Here is a 7,156-nt window from a genome sequence, read left to right as displayed (position 1 = left end):
TAAAAACCTCTTTAAAGTTTTGCATACAAAACCATGCACTTTACTAAATGCTGATTGTTCTCTATGCAACTTGTCTGCTGGTTTGAGGTAATAAGCAGCCAGCAATCCACATCAGTTTATTTTTGCTGTTTATACACACAAACACAAGGTCCAGTACTATCAATCAGCCACATACATACTCTAAAATGAGCTCATCTAAGAGAGTCGTTTAGATTCATTATGTTTTAAAGATAAGTTGTTCCTATTGGGTCACAGCCCTGTTTCTACATCTTAGACATGCATTTTTTTCAGCTGGTGGTGCCAAATTATGGTCATGCCATTAACCACTAATAATAGTCCAGCAAATTTCCAAAACAAGCTGCTTTATTCATGCTATGAGTAAAAATCCCTGCCACTAATTAGCTAAGGGCTGAGTCTAAGAGATTTAGGGCACTGTGTGTAGATTTACCCAGTCTTAGATATAAGTTCATTTTACCTTCTTTTTTACCACAAACTGTAATTGTACTGAATTATCTGTAGTGTTATGTTTATCACCAATATTTGTCTTTTATGTACTGCCTAACTGTACTAACTGTTCTGTAATATGAGCCAAAGATGCAACTGAGATTAGGAACTATGCATATTACCCACAGACATGTATAGAATTTCACTTTTTCATTTATCTTTTGAGTCAAAAACTTTTAAGTTAGCAAAAGTTTACTTGACAGATGGTCAAATACCACATATGGGGTCCTCTATCAGGTAGTGCCCTCTAGTGGCACCACATAGTCCCGCTGAAGGGGAGCATTAATTTTGTGTATAATCCTTCTTCTTAAATCCTCCTCTTGCTTAAGTGCCTAGCAAGATTAATTGTTTAGGCCTCATTTTTTTACCTATTTTTATCAGGTCTAAATAATTGTATATGTTTTGGCTTGGCAAAGGGCCTACAGGACAAATTCTTACTGAGCTCACCCTTAAAAACACTCCTGTTGAAAGGCTGGCTTTGTGTTCTCTGAATGTCTTTTTACTTCAGTTAGATGTTAAATACTTTTGATGCTTTAAAGCATTTTTTGTATCACTTTTATCTTTGAAGGCAGGGCTTTCAGCGACCTTGGACAGGTGATGTAATGCCTAAATATCATGTAGAAAGTGTTAACTGTGGAAAAAGAAAACCTCCAAAGACTTTGTCTTAAGGGGCCACAATATTACACAATCATGGAGCCTCCAAGGGCCACATGACATAGTTGATGGATAAAACGATTACAAAGCACAGTGGCCGATTTGTCATCTCAGTGGTAATTTGCCACTAACTATCTGTGAGGACAGAAGGTCCGATTTTTTATATTGATAAATATTACAGTGTAAATTCTGGAACTGGTTCAAAAAAAGTTGATGTCAATCATTTTTTGTCAAGATTTTCTTAACTGAAATAAAAGCCAATGGTGAATTTGGCAACACAGTCTAAATTCCATGTAACGTGATACGGCTCTGCTGTTCAAAAATTAAACCAGGTTTTCCATAAAGTATTCTCTGTTGATATTGCATGTAATCTTATTACTTGCCGCATGCAGTGTTCAAGAAATTACACAAACCAATATGAAAACATTGTTTATTCACATTTATGATAAATGTACAGACATCACAGAGGTATTTACTGTCATTTTCCCCACAGTAAATATTTTACCCTCCCTTAGACAAGTTTTATTATTATAATAGGAAATGCATTTCCAGAAAGAATATCATTGCTGTTGCGGCAAAACTTTGTATCTCCCTTTTTGCCGTTTTTTCTTTTTTGCATAATTAGAAAAATCTAGTTGCCTTTTGCATTGTGCTAAATTTTATAATGAAAGGACCAACAGAATTGGTCCAAAATAACTTAGGAAAACATCCTTTTACAGTAAGTACCTTGTACATTTTGGAGATACAAGGTTTTGTTCTGACAGTGATAATATATAAGTTTTATAGTTTACATTTACGTTTTAAAATCGATATAAAAAGGTCCAGTACTTACGATTCCGAAGCAATGGTGACAGTCTGTGGTACTTTACTGCTTTTGTAGAACAGATAATTTACTGGACGATGTGATGTTCATGATCCAACATCTGACTGGGGGGGGAAAATACTAATAGGCAACAAAGTTTGAAGGAGATTAACAATAAAGATCATATAAGCGTGCACACAGACAGAAAACGGGTCACCACTGCATCCTTCCAGCCATGTCAAAGGTCCTCCATCATCCTGGAATGGATTCAGTGTGGAGCTCTAGGGAGGAAAAGCATGATTTAACATGAGGAAATTTAATAATGTGATTAATGCATGAGATCATTTAAGGTAAGATTTATTCTCCTCTATTCTTAAATTGTTCTTATGGTCTCTCTTACAGAAAAAAACAGAGCCTAATGAACACTCATTCATATGTTGTTACTGTTAGAACAAATTGTGTATCTATACTTTTTTCTCCATCATTTGAAGATGCCAGCGCCCTTTGCATTGTGTGAACAATTAATGATGAATGCACCAATAGAAATGGTCTAAAATGACTAAAACATTCATTTACATTACTTTAAAGGCTGCCTAGTTAACTTTTTTCCAATGAAGTTTTTTATATCCATGAAAGGTATTGCGTTATTACTGTTAAGTCCACTTTTAAAACTGATTACTTCACTGTTAGATTATTTCATTCCTAATATAATCAATAATGACAACCTTAATTTTTACAGTTTGTAATGTCCAGAAGTTTAATTATGATTTACCTGTAACTCATTTCCTGAATTCTATAAAGAAAGTGGCAAAGCAGTTTCTAAACAGAACATACAAGTGTGTGTTTCTGTGGATATCAGAAGGCAAAAGTATGAAAACATACAGATGTTCAACCTGGTCCATAGCTAAAACTAGTGTTCCTTAACTGTCTAAACGGCCTTTTCTTACCTAATACAGCAGTTCTAAGTAGATTTTTATTTTCTCATTCACTGACCAAATTAACATTCATATTAATCTATATGTTCTAGGGACTGTAAATAGAACGATAAGCCACATTAAATCATATACTGACAGGAATTTGCAGTTAATAGTTCTGTATAACTGCACCCACAACAGTGCCTTGTTTGACACTCCACTGCCTTATGTTGGCCCAGATTCAACTGTATTAACTAGGACTTAAAGATTTTCCCCTTTATATCCAAAGTTTAAGTAAATAAGTATGTATACTGTTCTTTTCTTTTCTTAGAGGTTATTTACATTGCTTTAATTACTGGATTATATAATTTCTAACTAACTATCTTATTAATTCTGAGAACGTGACTTTCATAAGCAACACTAAAGGAGTATGGTATGGCAAAAAAATAATACATACACTCATTCTGTATGATATTTCAACTACATTACCTGCATTTATCAGTTAAGATTAAGATCAATGAGACTGGAAACAAACTAAGCATTCTGGAGAAGAACAAAGCTGCCAGCATACAGTCTTACAATTTAGTCCTAAATATCGGGACTTATTCAAGCAAACACTGATCTATAGCTCTGTTATCCCTAACACTCACAAGCAAACTGTCAGCTTTGATGCTAAACTGATGATTTTATTCAGTACAACATGTACGTAAAGTTTACACTAAATGCTCCAATTTTCACTCATACAGGGATAAATCCATGAATAAACACTTCTGTGGTTGAAGCAGCAGAGATTAGGGTCACACATAATTGTGCAACCAAGTAACAACAGTGCGTCATTCATATGAGCGACATCACAGAAGTGCATTACTGTATTTGGACTTCCTATTGATTTTACACCGTGTGCTTTTTTTTATTATTATTTATCATTGCGCATTAAATGGTTTGTGTTCTGTGCAACAGTTTTCTCATTTCCACTGGCTTAATTACTGATGCTACTGTGACACAGAAACATATAGCCCTGGGCTGCCTGGCAAGATTTTATGGACTGATTAGAGCTGCATCTTAATTGGGCTGTTAGTTATTAGTGAGTGTAGCTCAGACCACACAATGAGGCATATTTATGTTTAGTTACTTTTTCTCTCCTTTTACCTCGGTGCGATACTCAATTCAATTAACTCTGTATTCACGTTAAAATGAACATGTATAGGGCAGGTTCACCTGTTTCTACTGGGCTGGACCAAAATTTATCATTATTGTGATCAATTACATCAAATTATATCAGAATATGAGTTTTCTGAGCATACTGCAGATACTATTAGTACTTAAAGAATACTGACCAATTGCATGTTTCATTGCAAAGACAGCACTTTGTCCTATTGAACTGAATTCACACCTAATTATAGTTTTGTTTTTTTTGTTTTTTTAATGTGGCCTCACTGATGCCTTTTTATTTTTTCCAACTTATCAGACCTGAGAAAAACTAAATATTTTGACAGTCAGAGGATGCTTCCAGGGGCTCTTTTTGAGACTCAAAGACGCTAACATTAGAAAGCTTGTTCCCAGACACTGACTAAACCTACTTTTGTAACAAAACTGATCTTCAATGAACAATCAGGGACATAAAAATTAACCAAAAAATAACCTAAACCTGAGGCATAACATATGTATGCCTAATTGGTGGCATGGCATTCTCCTCTCAAAGACAGATCGAAACAGTGATGTTGGAATTTGCTGTTACTTCAAAACTAAACATTAATCCTTTATCTGTCACAGTGACACTTGCCTAAGTTGATACTTACCTTTACCAGGCAGACTTTGAGAAAAGGCCCTGGCATGAAGCAAACTAACCCTACTCACCACCACCTGGCTGTCACTCACTCTACCCCAAGGTGAGCCAAGGTCCTTTTTTCTGGATCATCTGCTGGAGAGCTGCTGAAGGTGAACAGACATCTGACTAATGAGGGAAGGAGGGGTCTCTTTCTCTTTCTCTTTCCAGCTGAGGCTCCTTGCAAGCAAACTCCTCCATATGTTAACTTTTGTGCAGTTTGAGGAAACTGGCAGTCTAGTTAGGAACACGTGAATTTCTTTCCTGGTTTCTTCACTGATGGACGGTCAATTTAAAACTGAACGTTTAAAATTTCTTTTCACAAATAGAAGTGTAGGAGGACAAAACTATCAGACTCCCTTCAAGGTCAATACAAAACTGAAGGCCTACAAGTGCTTTTACTTTCTATTTCGCTCTCCTTTTTTCTGATCATGGAAATCCTCTTCCTTCACTGCTTTTTCAATGTGGTGAAAAATAAAATCAATTCTGTAGATATAAAAGGTTGGGACAAACAAACGCCTGCTCCTCTGAAATGGAAATCATTCAAATTCGGCCTTTAACTTGCAGGTGGCAGCGCTGGCAATGCAAAGCGGGCAGCAGCAGTGCGGCCGGCCAGGTTACTGCAGGCCCGGATGCTTCCGGCTGATGTATGTGTGTGGGCGGCTCGCAGTAGGCCACACCTTGGAGCTTCAGGGCACGAGTGACAGCGCTGAAACGAAAAATCTCTGCTTAGTTGAAGGTCTGCAAAATCAACACTTCTCCTCTGACTTTGGTCACCAGCAGAGAAGAACACTGCTACATGTACAACACACGGTAGCACCGTCTCAGCTCTCGCTTTTCCCTTGGGAGTGGGGGTGGGGGCGGTGGCAGTTGGAGCAGGAGCTTGCACAAATAGGGATGTTAATTAGCAAGCCGGGCAACTCCAGGCCACAAGGTTGGAAAACACTGATCATCAACAACTCAGAGCAACAAAAGCGCTTTTGCCCTCGGCTCCTACTGTCATGCCTGATCCCGTGGTGCAAACATGGGCAATTTCTCTTTCCTGAGCAGAAAACAATCAATCAGCAACAATTCCTTCGAAACACAACCGAAAAGCAGTGGGAGATGTTCTTCAATTCATTTCCAACGAATTAATATTTCTCCCTCAAATGAAACAATTTATTGACAGCAAGACAAAATCAAATAAGTGCCAGTGCACTTTTTGTGTGTATGTGGACAGCTACTTCTGAGCTGCGCAAGGTGTGAATGACCGATTCCTTTTTTTTTCTTTCTCCTTCAAGAAATCAGGTAAACACAGCACAAAGCATGAGGGTCATTTTTCCGTTTAAATATGGGAACTGTAAGCACAAAAACAATTACACAAGTGTGAAGCTGCTCTCTCAGCGAGAATACACAATCACTAAACGGAAAGCTCTTGCTCTGCATCCAAAGGGCTCCTGCATCAATTCAAAACAATCTTTTCTGATTCCAGCCATGGGAAGTCCTCTGGCGCAACGGTCCTTATCTCATCCTGTGAGATGTCTACTGAGGGTACAGTACATCCAATCATCCATACATATAGTTTTGAAATTCTTCATTCACAAACCAATCAATTTTAAAAAATGAAATTTAGTGTGATCTTAAAATGATAGAAGTATAATACAGAAGACACCTAAACATTTGTTAATAATCAGATCAGACCCCTTACACTTCAAATCAGTAACATGTAAAGAAAAGGAATACGGAAAATTTATGTTGTGGGGTTTAGAAAAACAAATGCTATACGCTACCATTATGAAACATGAAACACACTGAGCATCATAAAGATGGTGACCTCCCAAAACACCCAATCATTCAACCTGAAACATACTTAAACGTAGGGCTGCACAAGTAAGATATGAAGCAAATGCAAAATCCTAATTTTTAGGTTTACAATTAATGTAACTGATGGATTTACCAGTTACACCCAGCACAGCTACAACACTGACCAATTTAAGAGCTTCCCAATCTTTTTTTGAAAAATAATCATAACTGTTTCTACAGAGCACTTTTTCAGATGGCCTACTGGAAGATGCTAATCACTTTAATAATCTCTCTTTAAATTGTGCAGCCCTGCTTTAAGTATGATCTACACTTACATCTAAGGTAATATATGTAAGGTATATTATGGTTAGATTACATCATTAATTACATCATAATTCAATGAACTGTTTCAACTCACATGTACCTACATGTCAATTTAACAGTATCAGTTTCCTCAATGCCAATAATGTGGCATGCATAATAAAACTGTGGCCAATGTTGACAAAGAAAATGAAGGCCACATGCATGAAATTGCTTTTCCTGTCAAATGTTCACATTTTTTCCTGTTTTTTTTTTTAAGTGTCCCAGGGCTGTGATTACTTAAACAAAGATAACAATAATGATAAAAGCAGTGAAAAAAATAGAAACTAGTGGCTGACTAAATCACCAATCTTT

The sequence above is a fragment of the Colossoma macropomum genome, unplaced genomic scaffold (genome assembly GCF_904425465.1).
Source record: "Colossoma macropomum unplaced genomic scaffold, Colossoma_macropomum, whole genome shotgun sequence".
Classification (NCBI taxonomy): Eukaryota; Metazoa; Chordata; class Actinopteri; order Characiformes; family Serrasalmidae; genus Colossoma; species Colossoma macropomum.
The sequence above is the reverse complement of the archived record's forward strand: the minus strand, read 5'-3'. Positions refer to the sequence as shown.